The 21,119-nt window shown below is 41.8% G+C and overlaps 1 protein-coding gene across 3 annotated transcripts in view; it reads left to right on the forward strand.

Moving 5' to 3' along the window:
- Positions 1-21,119, forward strand: part of LOC111143037 (nuclear factor I A) — a 357,887-nt gene that overhangs the window by 193,126 nt on the left and 143,642 nt on the right. The window lies entirely within an intron of this gene.

The raw sequence follows: 21,119 nt of genomic DNA on the forward strand, positions 1-21,119 counted from the left end.
AAGGGGCACGAAGGAAGGAGAGAGCAATTGGAGATGGGGGAAGCAGGAAATGAAATAGAAATGGTACCGGGCGTTCGAGGCCAAGGAAAGGACTTGGCAGACTCCTTGGTAAGCTATGATATGCTCTACAGCGGAATGCACGTACCAGATCCATTCATTTCTTGATACAATAAATATATCCCCAACCCCTATGATCTGTGAGATACTTAATGTTCAGAGCAGAGCAAGCATAGCGTCTAGCGTGGAGTTGTAGACAAAGGCCTGATTTGTAACGTTGCCAAAGAGAGACTCTCTCATCTACCATGGCAACATCCTTTAGTATCCCCAAAGGTTTTTTCCTTATGCATGTAATACTAAAAGCTGAGTTACTTACATGGGATACTTGACTTCATATACCCACTCATGCAAACGATTCCTTTTTCATTTAATGGAAGTCTAAATCTGCGGTCTTCCAGCTTATCCCTTATCTCATGACACCATTTAGATCATAAGCCCCCAGGTCTCGAGTACATTTACCATGAAGCTTTCTTTTTCTCCCTAATAGTTACCAGATTGAGCAATAAAAATAGAAGACACCAGCTTAAATCTGAATTTCATATAAATCAACAATGACTAATTTTGTAGTATTAAATAGGTATACTTAACATTTTTTAAAGTATTTGTCTATCTAAATTCACTCCTATATTTTATCTGGCCACCGGTCCTGATTCCCCACACAGCCTGGTGTGTGGTAGTAACAGCAGCATGTGGAAAGGTCTGAGTAGTCGGTGATAATGTCACTGATCATGAAGGGTCAAATCGCTGGAATTTCAGCCCCTGAAAATGAACCCCGGGGGAAGAGGACCACAAAGTTCTAACAAGCTGACTACTTAAATTCCATTCTTTCTGCATCTGCTGGTACCTAGTCCTGTAGTTAGTTATCTTGGAACAACAAACCTCTTGTAAGGCACAGTCACTACATACAGTATGGTAGTTGAGAGCCATTCAACCGAAGCAAGTAAATTTGTTAAATTTAATTAATGGGATAGCAATTGAGTAAGCCATTGGACAGTCTGTGAGTCACTTCTTCAGAAAAAATGCGGAGGAAATATACTTTGTTACAAGATTTTGTTATCAGCAGATTCTTTGCTTCATGAAAGATGATGAAAGTAGAAAATCAGTCAAATAATAAAGTACCCGGAAATTCCACATTCAAAGGTGAAGTAGACAAAAGGCATTTCAGACAAACTTGAAAATAGAAGGTACCATATTTTTCATGGGCTCTATGGGAAATGAAATATATATGTTTTCATTTGTGATTGAGGACTGTTTTGCTAGGTATGACAAAACATTGTCAGAATATGTTACAAAAACATAGTGCCACCTTTGAACCTTCCCATTCAAAATACAGAATAATGCTCACAGGTTCAAGGAAAACAGTTTCCAAAGTTGGGATTAAACTCTACTGGTCTTTCGAGCGAGATGATGATAAAAATAATGGTTTTGGTGATAATAATCATGATTATAGCTTACATTCATTGTGGACTTTCTGTGTGCTCGCTTGTTACTTTGGATCTTCCAAGAAGAATATCCCCTGATAGAATTACTGGTGCTCAGATTTATTTGGGGGTAAAGCCTATTAAATATAAAGAGAGGGAACAAGAGTCAGCTGGGAGAGCTTTCACACCACAGTATTGACATGATACCTGTGGAAGGAGATGGGAAAGGAAGGAGGATTTTGTTGAAAGACTCTCACATAGCACTAAGCTTCCAAGAAAGTTTTGTACAGGCCAGTGGAGAGTCTTTGAGCCAAAGGCACCTGTTTTAATTGTTCCGTGTCCCATGCGGGGCTAGGGTAGCTCAGTTGGTTGAGTGTCTGACTCTCAGTTTAGGCTCAGGTCACAATCTCAGGGTCATGGGATTGAGCCCTACACAATGGGCTCAGCACTGAACGTGGAACCTGCTTAAGATTCTCTCTCTCCTTCTCCCTCTGCCCTCCCCCCCCACCTTCATGCACACGTGCTCGCCCTCTCTCTCTCTCAAAAAAAGTTCTGTGTCCCATTGGAATGGGTCTGCATTAGTATTCTCCCCGCTACTCATTGGCTGGGATATCCTGGAGGAAGGGTGGCCTTCGAACAGAGGGATGGCAGCTGGGGTCATCAGGCAATCATGCTCCTTGTAGCACGTGATCTGATGGGTCATTTTCATGGACACCACAGCAAGGCATTGCGCTGGAAGTTCTCTCCATATTTAATCCTACCACAAGCCTATGGAAAAAGGTACTGTTGGCGTGCCCATTTTACATGGGAGGAAACGGAGACACAAAGAATTTAAATAGTTTGTCCACCGTCCAGAGGGTGGAAAGTGTATCCAAACTTACTCCAACTGCAGAGTCTCATCGCTTATCCATTACATTGTATCATAGAAAAAACGGTATTCAACCGCTGGTTCCATAACTTATTGATTATGTCAATTTGGGCGAGTAATTTGACCTCTGGACTTGTGTTTCCTCCTTTGTAAGGTGGGATGTCATCACCTTCCCAGGAAATGTGTTTTCGCTGCTGTTTTGTTTTGAGCTTAAACAATGTTGGTTCCTTTTCCTTCCTCCTGTTTTTCTTTCATCTGGGATTGTCATCTCTTCCTTTATTCCTTATCTCATCCTCCCAGGTATCTGCCTCAGCCTTGCCCAGGTTCCCACAGGTTTAATTATGTCCTCAGAACTAGCAGGACTGTTCCTGTGGAGATTTTATGTATGCATCTATGCAGGGATGTGAAGTACCCAGGACTCGTAGCAATCCGTAGTAGAATCAAATGTAGCCCGTCTTCTCTTTTATCTACCTCATTGCCTCATAGACGTGAGCCATATGCCAGGGGGCAATCCAGAACACACTTTTTTTTTCTTGCCTCAGATATTTGGGGGACAAAATGACATTCTTATTTTTCTTATGAAGATTCTTTACTCTTTTTCCTTACCATCTCAAGTCTTACGAGTCCTTGATTCTTTAATGGAGAGTTCTCAGCAGTGGACTAAATTTTCACTCAGTTTTTCTGCTGGAGATGGAGAGTATAAAATGAGATGAGTTGTAAGGTATTAATACCAGATGCCATCATGTTTGTCGAATGCATAAAACAATTATGGTTGCCAATAAATTTGAAAGTATTTCAGTGGCAATAGATGTAGGAATCTATTTATTGAAACATAAAATGTTTATTTCTGTTCCCTGTTTTTTATGCAGTACAATCGAAACTTGTACCTCATCCCTTTGATTTTAGATTTCTGAATTATTTAAAGGAATCGGTTAATTCTCCATTTCAAGTGAGTAAGACCAAGTTCATTAGGATATCTGATTCCTAGTATGTCCCGTATTCACAGATCATGTTAACTCCATAGAGAGGTTTATCTTCTCTTAAAATTGCAAATGCTGCCCAAAGTGAAAGCTTTTCCATTAAATGCATTCTTGCAGCTTTGGACTGTAAGATCCTTAATGACAGAGAGGGGGACAATGAAGTACCTTGTTGTCAAAGCACCAGCCAGTTTTAAGAGTAGCAGTGTTCAGAACATGCATGTCCTTTCAGTTCTAGTGGATTTGCAAATTGATATCATGAAATCCACATAAGTAAAACTGAGCACACACCAACATACTCTTGACCAGTGGTTGCCAACTGGTGGTCCCCGAAGGAGGCAAAAAGAAAAATCTTAAAAGAAATTATGCCCCCCCCCCCCCCCGAAAAAGCTAGGCAGGCTGAAGGTTGTTGCTTTTGACACCATTTGTGAACCCACTGGTTATCTTACACGTACAGAGATTCATAGTTTAGATTCATTAGATAAAAGGTGGGGGAGAGATGAATTATCCATTATTTAATAAAGATAGCAAGTTAAATACTTTGAGAAATAGGCTCCATGATGGGAAAATATTATATATAAGATGTCCCTAGTGGAGAAAAGATACAGAAGCCTCAGTTATAGACCAGTGGTTGAATAATAGCCATTAACTTTGTCTTATGGAAGGAGAGAGAAGAAGAGAAAAGCAGATGCCAGTAAGAGTCAGTCTAGATGGGCTGCCCATCATCCCCTTATAATGTATTCCTCTGTTCATTTTTTTTCAATAAATATTGTCGAATTCAGTTCTACCTGAGCAGAATTGATAGTGAGGGTCAAGGGTGAAAGCAGCTCAAAGCAGGAGACTGAGACAGCACTTCTCTACATAAAGTGCTCAGGAAAGCACACTTTTGGAATACAGGAGCTAGAGAAAGTTTGGGTAGCCACATCATCCATAATTGTGCAGAACATTTGAGTTCCAGCCTCAGATCTCTCCGTATGGATTGTTCCTGTGCCTCAATAGGAGAGGCAGGAGAACCGACCATTGTTGAATAATATTATGTACTAGAAACTTTAAATCATTTGGATATCTTAATTTGGCATAATAGTTCCGAGAGGACAAGGAAAATAAGGTTCAGGGATGTTGAGGCACAAGTCCATGGTCAACAGCAAGTAAGAGGTAAATAAAGTGCTACTCCATCTTCCCAGGGAAGGTCTGAGATGAAACAGAGATAATGAATGGATAGTGAGGTGCCCTGAAATGTTTTGGAGCAATCATCATAATCTCCAGTCACTTGCATCATAAGGTTTTCAGTGTGTTTTCTATCTGTTCTCTCCACTCTTCCCAGGGAAATAACAAACCTGAGGTTAGGGAGTGACAACAGCGATGGCATACCTATGGTGGTTGGTGATGGTGGTTAACTAGTTAAAATGAGATGACCTGTCAGTCCCTCCCACCGAATCTTGGCCCCTGAAAACAGTAATATGTCAGAGTGTGCCGAAAGTGAAACCAGTGAGAGTGGGTGTGCAGAATTTTCCTGCACCTTGTGTGCTACAGATGACACATCACCATCTGACCTAGGTACCAAGTGACAGAGATGGCATTATTAATCACCAGTTCATGAGTATTTCTTAGAGGATGCAAAATAAATCTGAATAGAAGCCCCAGGGTTTTCTTTAGGTACCCCTAACGTGTTTCAAGGAGACCACGATTTTAACTGGATGCTCGGTGAGCGCAGAAATTTGTGTTGTATATATTTGTATATATCATATTTGTGTTGTTTTCCAAACATATGCCTGGCACTTGAGAAGTATTTTTAGAGTGAGTGAATAAGTGAGTAAATGAGTGAATGAATAGATCTTGTCCTTGGGAGTTCAGAGTCTTTTTTTAAAATTGAGATATATTTGACATACAACATTGTGTAAGTTTTATTGTATACAACACAGTGATTACATGCAGGCCACTACACTCCTATGTCACATTTCGTAAGGCTATGACATAGCCTTAGCTAACATCTCTACCTTGTGGTATAATTGCCATGTCTTCTAGTGTGGGGAACAATTAAAATTAGTCCCTAATAACGTTCATAATTCAGTTTTGTTATCTATAATCACCGTATTGTGTGCTAGGTCTCCAGAACTTCCTTACCTACTAATTGCAAAGATGCATCCTCAAACAGCATCTCTCCTACTCAACCCCCATCCTGGTAACCACCAACTTCGGATTTTAATGTCTTTTAAGGGAAAAAGAATACGTAATTATAGGTAATTTCTCTTCCTTCCAGTTCATCCTTGCCCAGTCATACTTGTGTTTGTTAATAGGTGTGCTAATCCTTGTGTCAGGTGATGGGGATATGAAGATAAATGAAATGCAGACGCAGTCCTCATTGGGTACATGTTCTAGCAAGGAAGACAGATATTTAAACAGATATCTGCCATCAAAAGTGACTGTGTTTTCCTGAAGGTGTTTGGATAGTGTGTGGAGCTCATGATGAAGGCAGGTACGAGTGCTTGGAGGCTGTGCAAGAGACAGCAGTAGTTAAGTCTTCGGTGTTCATGGACGTGATTTATTAGATATTTAATCGAAATATTGAAGTGTATGAAGATTCCCAGATGGTACCTACAGTCTCCTGGTCCCTTAGAATGAGCTCAAAACCCCCATCCCAGACTCAGAAGAAATATATCTACAGTCTATGGCAGGATTTTTGCATATTTCTGAGAGGGCTTTCAGGCTAAAGTTCCCTTGTAGCTCTAGGTTCCTGCATTTGCTGAGTTAGTTTAAGTGATAGATCTTCTCCACGGCCGCTCTCTTCCAGGTCCCACGCCCCCAGTGCTGGGTTCAGTCCCTCTCTTATAGGTTTATACTGTATCCACAGAGAAATTATGTCGGTAGTTGATTTTGGTGAAGTTGTAGGGTAACAGGATTGGAGAGGGAGCACCTAGCTTATGTGTCAGAACACGAACCACTCAACATTGATTTTAAACAATTATGTTCTTAAAAACCACTTGGGCCACTGTGCCATGTTACCTCAGCAGTCCGTTCTCTCTCCTACCCTCTCCTTTCTGAGCATCTTCTTGCTCTTGTTAAGCTGCAAATGCAGGAGTTTCACCATCTTTTATTTCCTTTGATTTTGCACATTTATCTTCTTGGGAGTTTGCTTTGTTGGTAAAAAAAGTACCATCGATGTACTTTCTTAATCAGTGAGTTCTAGTACTCTTTTTTTTTAAGATTTTATTTATTTATTTATTTGACAGAGATCACAAGTAGGCAGAGAAGGAGGCAGAGAGAGAGGAAGGGAAGCATGCTCCCTGCTGAGCAGAGAGTCTGATGCTTGGCTCGATCCCAGGACCCTGGGATCATGACCTGAGCCGAAGGCAGAGGCTTTAACCCACTGAGCCACCCAGGCATCCCAATTTCTAGTACTCTTGATTAATAAATAGGATTCTTAGGTTCTCTAAGTGCGAGGGGAAAATACAAGGTCCTTGTTAAGCAAAAAGAACATTGGACCCATTGCATACAGCTCCGTTTGGGTGAGGCATGGCGTTCCTAAAGAGCCTCCAACACACCAGTTGTATCCTGTCTCATTCTTGAATGGCCGGTCATCCAGCAAGCCTTCCTTGGAATGACGCTTGCTGACTGACTGGCTGGCAGATAGAAAACATCCAGAAGGGAGAGATGGAGACGAAATTAAAATGTGACTTCTTTGGCATCCACCTTTCGAACCCAGGCCTTCCCTACTTTACTCTAATTCAATGTAGGAGATGTTGGAAGGAAACTAATACAGTTAAAAAGAACTTCATGTAATCTCACTAACATTCTTAGAACATGATGCTCAAGGTTTTCTGGTCAAGGATATTTGCATTTGCATTTAGAGCATAGTTAGAGCCAGAACTCTGTGAATGTGAAAAGTCCTTGCTCTAAGGATGACATTTCCAAGCTGTCAAAATCTGATGTGCTCAAGGCTAAAACCGAAATTGCCTTTTATTCTGTAAATATTGAAAAGAAGGCTTAGCATGGCACTGGTGAATTTGTTAGCCAAGGTACTAGCCTGCTGGGTTGGAATCAGAGAAAATCCATTTGTTGAGTTTAAATTGTTACAGAATTCAAGCCTGAGGGACGCAGTGAGAAGCACACTGGGCAGACACAGTCCCACGTTTTCCTGTTGGCACACAGCCACCCTGACCCTATTTACTAGTACAGTTTCATTTGGGGCATAAGCACATTACATGAATTTCTGTGACTTGACTGTTCTTATCTCTAATTTCTTCATGTTTACTGTGAACTATAGAAATATTCACACTGAATCTTCACACATTATATTCACTCACTCAAACAATATATCCTCCACCCAAATAACCTGAAATGGGAAAGTTACTTGAAAGGCGACTGAAATCCTTCCCTCAGTTTGCCAACAGGTTGTGAAGTTGATTGGAAAGTCACTTATTTAGAATCTTGAATAGAACAATTGCCATTTTAATATGACATCTTCCTGTGTGTGATTCTCCGAATAGTGTCTGCAAAGGCCAAGGTTATCATAAAGTAGACAGTAAACTCCGTGAAGGTAAGGGCTGTTCTTTCTTACTTGCTATTTTTTTTCTGTAGCACTCTGCCCATCATGTAGTCCGGGTCAACGATCTTCTGTTGTCCATGCAGAATGAAATGCATCTCTTGTGCCTTATGGGATCTCTGTTGATCTGGGGTAGTGTATAGCAGGATGAGCTTTCCATAAAGCCCTGCTGCAGGGGAGATCATAAATGATGTCGTCCACATTGAGTGGGCCTCTGCTAGGAGCTGAATTTCCTGGCCCATCTTTTCCTATGTTCAGTGCCTAGATGGCCAGTCCAGCTGCTTACAGTCTTCCTTACTGGATCATGGGATGCCTGTGCTAACTGGAGGCCAGCAGGCAGCCCAGCAAGGAGGTGTTTGGGGCCAGGCATGAGAAGTTTGCTGCCAATCAGGGAGGAAAGGCTTTCCTCAGGTCTTGGCTGGGATGGGCAGGAATTTAAGCTGCATATTTGATAGCCTTTCCTTTTGCCACCACCTCTGTCCATGATCATCTGCCCATGATCACCGGCTTTCCCAAGTGCAACGCTCTGCCAGAAGATGGTGTGTGGGGCAGAGCCAGGTCTAACTAGTCCAAGCATGAGAAAACGCATGCTCTATGGCGGAGTGGACTTGGACATGAAAAGATCTTTGCATGGTAAGAGGCTGAGCAGTAGAAAGGAACACAAGAATAAATAGAAGTGGACTCTGGGCAAGCATTTAAGCAAATACACGTGTGAAAAGAAAGGCCAACTCATGTTATTTTAACAAGGAACTCAACCTATACTTTATGGGAAAGCATAAATGTAAGACACAGTGTCTTTCTTGCTCACTCTTCGTTTTCATGATCTTGTAGGGTCCAGAAAGTGGGTGAAATTTGAAGTGACGATTTTGATAACTTTTCTTACTGGAGGAACTCTTTCTTGAAAGGAAGAGTGGGTGGTCCTCTAATTTGAACTTTGAGGGGGTGCCCAGGTGGCTCAGTCAGTTAAGTGTCTGCCTTCGGCTCAGGTCATTACCCCAGGGTCCTGGGATCGAGCCCTGCATCAGGCTTCCTACTCAGTGGAGGGTCTACTTCTGGCTCTCCCTCTCTATACTCGCTCTCTTTCTCTCTCTCTCTCTCTCTCTCAAATAAATAAATAAATAAATAAAGTATTTGATCTTCGTACACAGGTGGAAGAGGAATGGGAAACCCGGGTCAGAACCTTGACTTTGTCTGGCTTGCCTGGCTGTGAAATGCTTTTAAAACATTCAGAGCCAGTAACTGTAACTGATCTTGGAGAAGGTATTTCCCCTCCCTGTGCCGTAGCTTCTTCGTCTATGAAATGGGACTGCTGATTCTTGCCATTCTTCCTCCCAAGAATTTAGTTAAGATACAATGAGATATCTGAAAGCACTTTTTAAGAACTAGAGTGAGCTATTGCAATAATTTCAGGGCGTCGGGAATTCCTTCATTTCCAGCCCTGGTCTCCTGACAAATGCTAGGAGGCAAAATGAGAATATGCTGTATCTCTCTCTCTCTCTCTCTCTTTTTTTTTTTCATTCGACCTATTAGTACTCATTTTCAGGTGGATAGGATTACAAAGCTGTTTCATGGGAAATGAATGCTGCTCTCTTCTGAGCAGCATCTTTTACCATTTGGCCCACGACGTCACCCGCCTGCCCACAGAGTCCTTAGGATACTGAAAGGTATTCTTTCCATATTTATCACTTTTGCCCTTTATTCCAAACTGACCTAGAATTCTAAAATTTTCCAAGATAATTTTTTTAAAATGTAAGCACCTAGAATGACCTCAAATAGCCCAAACAAATAAATGAATGAATGAAACCCACAGTTTCTAATAATGATATTCCAGTTGATTCAGGATATATGTAAGGAATCTTTAGAAGACATTAGCGTATTAGTGTATGACTTGATTCTTAAACTCCCTTGAATCCACAGCCTTTTTTCTTATTTGTACTGAATATACGCCAGTGACATTTAGATCCGCTTTTAGTTGACTTTTTCTTAAGCTTTTCTTTTTCTGGGACAATCAGCTTAGAGACAAAATAGGCTCGAACCCAGTACGTGTATTGTTTTGGCAAGAAGATATATTTCACTAGATGGTGAGGGTTATAGGAATACAGTTTCCAGTAATTCTTATGTGTATTTAGTGGTCTTAAATGGAAATATTAGTGTCTTCTTTTTTATACCACTGGTTTGAAAGAACTGTCAAGCAGAGAATTTGAATCTTTGGGAAATTATATCTACAGTTTTAGAAATTTTGAGCACCTTTTGGTTCCAGCTCTTACCTCTGCTTTTCAGCCTCCAATTCTACCTATTAGAGTCTCTGCCCACCAGGGGCGCCTGGGTGGTTCAGTCAAAGTGTCTGCCTGCGGCTCAGGTCATAATTCTGGAGTTCTAGGACGGAGCCCCTGCTTCTGGCTCCAGGCTTCCTGCTCAGCAGGGAGTGTGCTTCTCCCTCTGTCCCTCACCCTGCTCATGTGCAGTGCACTCTCTGTCTCTCTCAAATAAATACATAAATAAAATCTTTAAAAAAAAAAAAAAGGTAGCATCTCTGTCCACCAAACACTTGTGTATTCAAGCATCAAAGCTCATTTTGAAAAAGGAAAAGATAGTAAGTTTCAAAGAAACTGTCTAATATATATATTGGGAGGACTGTGGCACAATTGCCTTTTTTTTTCCCCCACAATTGCCTTTTTATGTATTCTTCTGGTTAAACCAAATTCTTTCACCTCCCCTTTACAGAAACGTCTTTGACTGTGCCCACCTCTGGGTACAGCGGACAAGCCAGATTCAGTCATTCCCCAGACCTTGTTTCTGCTTTGTGGTGCCTGCCGAGAAGGCTATGTATAATCTGACATATATGACAGAAATTGGTGGAGAACAGCCTTCTTCGTTAAATGGTTCATTCATTTCACTGGCCTGATGAAAGTTACATGAGCCACAATGAATCACAACAATTACTCGTTTAATTCTTTTTTACCCTGTATTCATTTAAAAGGTTTGCTCTATAAATATAAGACCTGTAGATAAAAGGTTTCTCTAAAAATCACTCTCTTTTCAAGATGTTTTCATTAGTTGGGATTCATTTAAGTGGTTCTACGCTGCATACCATTAAAGGTGTGTGTAAATGTTTTTATTGGTTTCTTCCCTATCTTCCACTTTTAAATTTCCCCTATCAGAGACAATGCCATTAACCTTAGCAATGCTGAGTATGATTGTCTTTCGATCAGCCCCATCATTGCAAACCACTGATCCATAGCTTACATTACTTAAACCACTGGTTCCTAAACAGAAAAATAGCCCCATTACCTTCCTTAGAATGGCAATAGCCTGTCTGAAGAATCCTTTCAGAAAGAAGAGTGAGCAAAAATACTTCCTACTTCCTTTGGGAATAGTCCTTTCTTCGATATAAATGTTGCAGTAGTAGACCCCGAGTTTCCTCTTTTAACTACACATGAAACATTTATCAAGCCCCTGCTACATTCAGGATGCTGCATGAGGTCCGTGGCTGGTACCAAAATGGCTTGGGGGCAGTCCTTTAAGAGACATACTTTTTCCTGCAGGTGATGGGCAGCTGTGGTCCTAATAATAACGCAGGGTGAATGTGCTAAGTGCTCACTCCAAGAATGAAACAGAGCTCCCTGAGAAGGGAGAAGAGAGAACGCTTTAATTCAGACTTCAGGGACAGGGAACCAAGAGTTACATTTCAGCCCAGCTGAGAGGAATGAGGATAGTGGAGGAGGAAGCACACCCCAAATCAGTAGAAATAGCCCCCAAAGGCTCTGTGGGATCTGAAAGTTCGTGGTGTGCTTAGAAAATAGCCAAGTGATCTGGTATGACTTGTGCAAGGGGACAGTGGGGGAATAACAGGAAAGCATAGTGTCCACGAGGATGGCCTTCATGTTCTAGCCTTCCCTGTTAGGTTCTCCTTGCAACATAAATTAAAGATGCTGTCAGTTCACACACGTGAAGTCACTGTCATCAGAGTTCAAGTACTGAGCCCGCCCCATCCTTCAGCCAGAGTGTAGGAAAAGCACTGGATTAGGAACCCAGAAAACTGGGTTTCACTGCTGGCTCAGCTGTGAAGTAGCTGTGATCTCAGGAAAGTGACCGTTCTCCAATGAGCCTTTATTTCCTTTTCTTTTAAATCAGAATAGTGATAGTGCCTACCTCATGACTGTTAAGAGCTTAGATGAGATAATGCATAAAAGGCATTTAGCACTCAGCTGTATGCTGAGTATATAGCCCGTGCCCCCCAAAATGGAAACTACTAGTTTTAAATAATATTTTGACACCTCATCTTCCATCTTAAATGAACTGGACTTTATTTTAGCTATTGATAACTTATAATACACTGTTGGGGTGGGGGAATCCCTCTGTTCAGAGTGGTTGCATTAATGTGGAAATAAGATCCTATTTATTTCTTTTTCTATAAAAAGCACCCTAGAAGGGTATATTTGTAGAACAAGCATTTTGTATATTTTGAGATCTGAGGCTTTGGAAATTGGGCTTTTGTGCATATTCAAGATAATCGTATAATAGAGCTCTTTCTCATTGCCTGACACTTGCTCCAGAGTGTTCCGGTGAGTGTATGAAAGCTACGAGAAGATAGTCTTCTCTAGTTCCATACTAAGTGCTGAAGTTTTTGTTTTTTTTTAAGATTTTATTTATTTATTTGATAGAGATCACAAGTAGGCAGAGAGGAGGAGGCAGGCTCCCTGCTGAGCAGAGAGCCCGATGTGAGGCTCGATCCCAGCACCCTGGGATCACGACCCGAGCCGAAGGCAGAGGCTTTAACCCACTGAGCCACCCAGGCACCCCGTGCTGAAGTTTTCCTCCTCATGCTTTGTCCCATCCTGTGTTGAAGGGCTCTGAAGACCCCTCACATCACTGTTACTGTTCACTGCCTCTCCTGCGGCAGTGTTGCATCGGATCTTTTCATTGATTCATGTTTTGCCTTCCTTTGAGACCTTTTGAATTCTTTTCTGAACTTTGAAAAGACACGAGAGTATGAAAGCTTGACCTGGATCTCTCTTAGGCCATGGGGAAGAGTATCAACTTAGGTCCTAAAACTGGGGTACCACCTCTATAATTTCTCTTTTAAATTTAATCTCTGTATCTGTGAAACTGAAGTTTTGTTTTGTTTTGTTTTACTTAAAGTACAACCTTTAAGAAAAGCATTTCTGTTAAAGGGAAATCTTGATGGGGAGAAGGAGAGAGAACAAATTGGAAGAAAATGTCTGGCAGTACAGAGTTCAGCTAGTTTGAGGCTCTTGGTGAAATTTCAAACAGTCCAAATGGAAAATTACCCAGTCTGTTTCCTCAAGATAGACTTGTTTGTACAGCTACTCAAAGTTTAAATGGCAGAACAGTAGGTACACACGCTGTACTTATAAGCTGTGTTTGTATTACAATGCTGTGTTTTTAACCTCCTTTTAGTTTGGAACACAAGCTGGTTAATGTCTTAGTTCTGTGCTTCCTAGATTATTAGGGAATAGCTCCTTTGTGTTTAATAACCAGAAAGAAAAGAAAAAAAAAAATAAACAGGCAAATAACTCCACTAAAAATATCTCTCATCTCTTAGGCTTTTATTTCTGTTTTATAGGAAAAATATTTTAAAGTTAGATATTGAGTCCTAGTCTCATGAGACCAAAGAGTGTTCAGATATCTGAGGATTCTTGAGTTTATCCCTGCTTTGTGGAGATCCGTTAAAGGAACTTGCAGGAAAATTTGAATTCATGAGCAGATCCAGTGCATCTCTGATAATCATGTTTTGTATCACAGGCAGTGGAAATAATAGCTAACATTTGTATTATACCGTGGAGTTTTACAAAACACTTCCCTATGCATTATCTTCGTGCCTATCTTCTTCTAAGTGTAATTATATGATATTCAAATAGATCTCTCCCCACTTCACTGGAGCATGAGGAATAAACATAGTGAATTGTAAACAATCAACACGTCTGAAATTTTGAGAACAAGTCCATTAAAAATTAGATTCCGTGAAGTCTAAATCTTCATTTGAATTAGGTAAAATAATATTACAGAAAATGCTATTGAAGTGTGATACAGCTATTTCTATATATTGGTAGATAGCCCACAGGGATTTATGGAACTTGTTAAAATAATTCTCTACAAGGAATAATCCAGTACAACCAATTTTATTTCTGTTTTATAGTAGTTCTTTCCCATGAAAAGAAATATACTATTAAGTTGTGATCTTTCTGGGGTGCCTGGGTGCCTCAGTCCATTAAGTATCTGGCTCTTGATTTCGGCTGGGTCATGGTCTTAGGGTTGTGAGATGGAACCCTGTGTCGAGCCCCATGTAGGGCTCCACACTCAGGGTGGAGTCTGCTTGAGATTCTCTCCCTCTTGCCTTTCCCCCTGCTTATGCACTCTCTCTCAAATAAATACATGACAAGTCTTTAAACAAAATTAAAAACAAATGGTAACCCTTCTGATTACCAAGTTTACTTATAGGTGTGTGTATGTGTAGTTCATAAGTATATGATCTGTTCGTGTGTGTATAATATAATAGCTCCCTTTGATAAAGATCAGATGGCGTATAAAGAATAAGGAGAGCAGAATGGAAAATGCAAACACGTTTTAAAAAATGAGGGTTGGGAAATATATAAATTAACATAGAAAGGTGAAATCAGAGGAGAAACTTGAACAAAGATTCTACCATATGGATCTACCTGATAAATAACATTGAGGCATGTTTGGTTCTGAATTTCCCGGCAGCCAAAGGAAAAAGAGAAATCTACATGACTATTTATGTGATTCTTATTACCATAAGGTGATACATAGCAATTCCTCCAGGAAAGAAAATGTTTTCTGGCACACAGTTCTGATATTTTCATATAGAACTTCAACAGGAGAACACCGAGGGGTCTAGTGGCATTCAAAGCTGTTGAGGCTAATGCAGTAAAGGATTTGGTAAGATAGGTCTTTTTAGGGCCACTAACAAGAAGCTGAGAACCTGATGCAAATGTGTAGCTCAATGAAAATAATCTTGAGTGACCCATGAAGGTGATTTGCTCCTAATCCATCAAGAAATTTGTAAGAGCTAGAGAAATTTATATCATGATCTTTACAAAGTCCATACAAGTAGTAGATCTCATAGTCTTCAAATGATTTTAAATATTTCTCACAGCTAGACTTTTGATTAAAGCTGAGCCATAAACAATTCCCATTGATTTTTTTTTTAAATAACCAATACTTGCTTAGAGACTGGATCCATAAACTTTAGAATGTAAACAAGCAGAGTTGGCCTCACAAGGTGGAAACAGTGTGGCTTTTTAGAAAGGGTCTTGCTGGAGCATGGGGAGAACAGGTGTTTGCCCTTGCGATTATTTTTAAAAATTCCGTCTCTGAGGTATTTTCCCAATTGCTTGAAGATCCCCTTAGCAGTGACTAAAGTCTATTGTTGGCTAAAGAGAAACATGATTCAGAATGCAGAGCCTTTTGAGAGAGAGTGAGAACATGCTGATTTAATTCTTCTCCAAATAGAAATGATTGATAGCAGATTGTTGTCTGAAAGCACTTTCCCCAAGTGGAAAGAACTTCGGGTTCTTCAAGGCGGGTGAAAAGGTAGGTTCTGTCCAAGCCAGTTCATCTACAAAAGCAAACACCAGTGCTGCTTCCAAAGGTGCTTGCTGTCAGCTCTCAGGCTCTCCTGGCCCGGTGACCTTTTTTTTGAGTTCCATCTGTAATGTTCCTCCAAAAAAGCACTTTCCCATTTACAGCATTACATGAATGTGCTACTGTTGCTAAGGACCCAAAGGGTCATTTGCACACAGGAAAGTGTGGTAGGTGTGAAGGCATGTGTTTCAACAACTGCCATGTCTCCACACAGTGATCAGCTTCTCTTTTGACCTCATCCATCCATTGCAGGGAGGAATGGGCTGGTCCCCAGACCCTCACGTAGTCCTGGATACTTGGGATGGGAAGCCTACAAAAGTCTTTGTTCATAGTAAAAACCACAGGGAACGCAGCAGTGTTAAATTGTATCGTGATATTGTATTGGTAAGCATAGCAGAACAAAAAGAGGGTTTTGTTCTCCAAACATCTAACTCCTCACAATGGTTATTTTTTAATACGCAACCTCAGATTGATGTCACTGAAGAGCAGCTGGGAGGTCCCAGGACAGAGACTAAGTGGGAATATGCAGCAATGACGAGTGAAAACTTAGTTTCTAAGAATTTTGTTTTTGTGGAAATCCCCCTTAGACTAATGATAGAAGAGAAAACATGTGGTGTGTGTTGGGTAGATCATTCCCCAACAGGATGTTTTATTTTTTGTGTTTAGTCTTCGTCCTTAGTAACAATTAGAATGGATGCATCAGAAATAAAGTATGTGGACCTTGTGACCTATCTTGTAATCAGCACAAATTAGTTTTGGGGCAGGAAAATCTAGCTGCATATTAGTTTTATTAGATGTTCCCAAACATTTTATTGCAATATTTTGGAAAAAACATCTACAAACAAAGCTAAGTTTTCAATGTGTTTCCTATTCAATACATATTTCGTTTTTGAAGGATTAATTAAGCGTATGCTTATAATTCTTTAGTTCTTAATTCATCAAAATGCTGCCTTTTGGGAAAACCATGTCAGCATAGGAAGATTATCCTTTTCCCCAACAGTGTGTTCCTAGAGAGGGGGATGTATCTTTGCCACCCTCGCTACCCACCCCCAAATGTTCTCCCAACTTTAAAACACTTTTAGAAGTTCAAACCATTACTCTTCATTTGGTTCTAGTGATATTGAGATAAGTTTCTTCTGTGGTGCCTGGGTGACACAATCGGTTAAGTGTACAACTCTTGATTTCTGCTCAGGTTGTGATCTCAGGGTCATGAGATAGAGCCCTGTGTCCGACTCCACACTACTGGGGAGTCTGCTTGAGATTCTCTCTGTCTTCTCCCTCTGCATCTCCCCAACCCATGTGCTCTCACTCTTTCTCTAAAATAAATAAAGAAATAAATCTTTAAAGAAAATAAATGTTTTTTTCTATTATGATGATCACAACTGCTACCATTAATTGAGTGACTAAAATGAGCTGAGCACAGTGTACGCTTTTCATCTTCCTTAATCCTCTTTTCATCAATGAGGAGATTGAGGCTCAGAGATATCCAATATCTTACATAAATCAGTGGTTACTAAGAAGCAGAACAGAAACACTCCTTCCTTCAACATGCAACAAATATTTATTAAGCACCTACTTTGTGCCAGAGACCTTCTAGTTACGTAGGCTACATCAGCGAATAAAGTACCTAACCTCCCTGCCCACCAAAGAGCTTACAGTCTAGTCAGGAAGATGGAGAATCAAAATACAAGGTAGTGTGCCAGATGGTGAGAAGTGCTATGGAGAAAAATGAACAAAAAGAAGAGAAAAAAGGAGTTAAGGATCATTTGTGTTCTGAAAAAGATGGCCACAGGTAGGTTAACTGGGAAGTTGACATTTGAACAAAGCCCTGAAGGAGGTAAGGGAGTGAGACATGCAGACTTGTAGGGGAGGAGTAGATGGGGTACAGTGAGTAAGGAGGGGCCTAGAAGGGCTGTGGGGGAAGGCTCAGGTCATGCAAGACAGTGAGTGGTTCTCAGACTTTAACAGCACCTTAGAATCACTTAAAAGTCTTGTTAAGGATTTTATTTATTTAGTTAGTTACTTACTTGCTTGCTTATTTATTTATTGAAAGAGAGCTGGAGAGCACGACGCAGGTGAGGGGCAGAGAGAGAGAATCTCAAGCAGACTCAGCGCTGATCATGGAACCCAACAAGGGGCTTGATCTCACATCCCCAAGTTGGTGACCTGAGCCAAAATCAAGAGTGGGAGGCTCAGCCAACTGAGCTACCCTGGCGGCCCTTGGAAATCTTTTTAAAGCACACATTGCTGAGCACTCCTCCTGGAGTTTCTGATTTAGAAGTTCGCATTCTCCCAAGGCTCCAGGTGATGCCGATGCTGCTAGTCCAGGGCTCACACTCTGAAATCCACCGGGGCTGTTGTAAGAGTCTGGCTCTTCCTGTCAGTTGCGTGAATGTCGTTAGCAGGTTGTGAGAACAAGAGAGACAGGTCTTTGTGCTACTGAGGGTACAGTGTAGGAGACAAGGGTAGAAGAAGGGAAACCGATTACAGCAGCTGCCATAGATATCCAGGTGAGAGGTCAACATTATGTTATCTCCATTCTGAGTCTATTGAAGGTCAGACATTCTTTTTTTTTTCTTTTTTTTTTCCCCAAGATTTTATTTATTTGACAGAGATTACAAGTAGCAGAGAAGCAGGCAGAGAGGGGGAAGCAGGGTCCCCGCTAAGCAGAGAACCCAATGCGGGGCTCCATCCCAGGACTCTGGGATCACGACCCCAGCCAAAGGCAGAGGCTTTAACCCACTGAGCCACCCAGGCACCCCTGAAGGTCAGACATTCTAAGCATTAGTTGTGTTCAACCTAGAATTCCTTTGGTTACATCTTTAGCTTGAATAAGAATATGAATTCCTCTTCACAGAGCTGCTGGTCTACATGTTTGTGAAAAGGACAGAAAAGATGGGAGGCTCAGAGTTGAGATACTTTTCCAATAGAGCTGACAAGGCTCTGCCTGAGATCATGGATCTTTCTAAAGAGATCCTTGTGGGGGCGATAGGGATATCCATGAGCATGGTGGGTTGGAGAGAACACAAAGTTGGCCTTTAGCTTCTTGCCACTATGTCTATGAGCTGATCCTTGGTAGCATGGAAAAAGGTGGACATTTTCAGCATCTCAAGAAATGTTGTTTGTGGTGCACAGGCTCCCTGAGACACCCAGATCTGTGAGGGTCAAATAAGGAAAGAGAAAACTGAAATGTGACACCGTCTTTGCTTTCTTCCTGATATGCAAAATGAGGGAAGCAGTGAGGGGGAAAGAAGGTTGAACTTGGAGCCACCAGCCTACAACTAATGATTGTGCAACTTGGGCCAGGTCCCTTAATCTCATCTGCAAATAGGAATAACAGTAGGGCTTGTCTTGCTGCAGGGCTTGAGCAAAGATACTCATCAAATGTTAGCTGTAGCTATCCTTATCACCATGAAATTTAAGGAGATTTCCATTGGCTTTTCAGATCCGACACTTCATTTCATGGTTCCTTACCAAGATTCACACTGTACACAAAAATGGCACAGAGTAACATAAAACTAGGGACAGAGGGGAAAACAGTGGAAATGCCATGGATGTTAAAATCGTGGTGTTCCCAGGAGAGGGAGGAACTGTAACCCCCATGAAGGAGAAGGGAGGAGGAAAAAACAGGTGGAAAGTGGAGATATGGTGGAGAATGGGAAGAAGCGGTGGTAAGATAGAGAACCAGAAGAGGCAACATCAAAAAAGAGGGGAATGAGAAAGAATGGCAAGGTGGGAAGCATCAGAAGGTCATGAAACTGCTTAGCAGGGCAGGGTATAGCCCTGAGGCAAGTCAGTACCCTGCCCCACCTGGCGTCACGGCAGATGTCCCTTCCGGAGCCTCCATGACACAAAGGATGGCCATTGGCTGGTGCTGTGGAAGTCTGTGCAGTATGGAGGGGCAGCGGAAAACGGCAAGACAAGGATCAGAAAGTCAAGTTAGACTTTGGAGACTCCTTAGGTGTGGTGTCTGTGACATGTAGACTCATGACATCTGGTATCCACGCAGACCTCTGAGGCAGATTAGTTGAGAACCCAGCACTTTTTACCAGTCGCCATGTGAGCGCATGAGGACCAGGGTTCCTTCTTCTGCACATCCTAGGGCTGAGCCTCCCATGGATGGAAATCACAGAGACAGCAACCACCATCCCTTCGGGGCCCACCCTCTTATTTAATGCTCACATGGGCAGTGTTAGTTGCAGTAGGTTGGTTTGTAGAGGGCTGTGGGAGTTCAAACCTGGAGCCTGGCTCTTAAGGACTATCTTTCTCTTAGCAAGAAATGGTCTTCTGATGGTTTTCAGGAGCTCATTACTCAGTCTTTTAGCTTCTCTCCGTTCTCTGGCTCTCTGCCTGCCTGCCTTTTGGCTCTTTCACTCTTACACCCTGGAATTGTTCTTGAATAGAAACTGTAGGATTTGGTGTAGAGTTTCTTTTTTCCCCTCACCTGTTGTTTTCTCGAGCACTTTCTCCCCATCACCCACCCCTTCTCCACAACTTCCCATTATCGATTACTTAGGTTACCCACACTGTGACCTTGGCCCCTGAATTTCTGGATTTGTGCAGGTTCTTCCCTGGCCCCACACAGCCTCGCACACAGAGAATGCCCACGTTCTGGCCTGGGAGTCCCGGAGGAGTTGTCCCGTAGGATGGGCAAGGCCAGGCACAGCCCAGCGTTGTCTGTCGTGTCACATCGAGCTTTGCAGAACTCCTAGGTTGTGAGAAAAGTCCTCTGATGCCAACGTTCAGGAAGCACTCTGCCCCTCATGTGTCTTTCTGGGTATCAGCCTTTTCCAGCTCATCTTGTCTTCACCTACCACATCGGGCACGCTACCATACACACAGAAGTTCAGAAAGTATTAGGGTATTTCCAGAGAGTGGATTACCCACTGTAGACGAAAGCAGCGCTTTAGGAAAAACCTCTGGTGGGACCCACCCCCAGAGGTTTTGTGCATTCCACAATAACCATGCCGCAATCCAACACCAGAAAATGTGATTTTTTTTTTTTTTCTTTTTCAAACCATGATGAAAATCAGTCGCCTGGAGAAGTGTGTTGGGTGATCAAGTGAATCGGCCATGACTCTGTAAAGAATCATTTCTGGTATCCGGGGATGATCACGGTTCCTTTTTGTGTTCCTATGAAGTTGCTCTGGAGTGACACCAGTGGGAGCATTTCCCCAGCACAACGAACTTGGCAGTTGAGTCACCTGCTTGTGATCATCAAGCCTTTATGAACCCCTTAGCAGATCCATTCGCGGGCATCTTTTAAAGACTCCAGATTTTCCTGAGCCTTTTGTGGTAATAGCTGATGCGTCGGAAGCAGAACTGGGAGCTATTCTTTGTCAAGAGTTAGAAAATATAGGCAGTCTTGTCTTCCCTATAAATGTAAGTTGTTGTTGTTGTTCTTGTTCTTATGTCAGCGGTGAAGGGCTCCCTGGAGAACTGAGATACAGCATCGCAGACAGAGCGCGCCTTGTAGTGGAAATGGGCAGTAGGAGTAGGATGATATTATCTCGGGGTAATGAATTTACCTTTATGACAGATCATTATCCCCTTCTGGAGCTGAACTGGATGAAGGACAAGTCTAGCAGAATAATCTAGTAGTACTTGGAATTTATTGGCTTTAAATT

This window comes from Enhydra lutris, unplaced genomic scaffold, assembly GCF_002288905.1.
Source record: "Enhydra lutris kenyoni isolate GAN:26980312 unplaced genomic scaffold, ASM228890v2 scaffoldscaffold9, whole genome shotgun sequence".
NCBI classification, from domain to species: domain Eukaryota; kingdom Metazoa; phylum Chordata; class Mammalia; order Carnivora; family Mustelidae; genus Enhydra; species Enhydra lutris.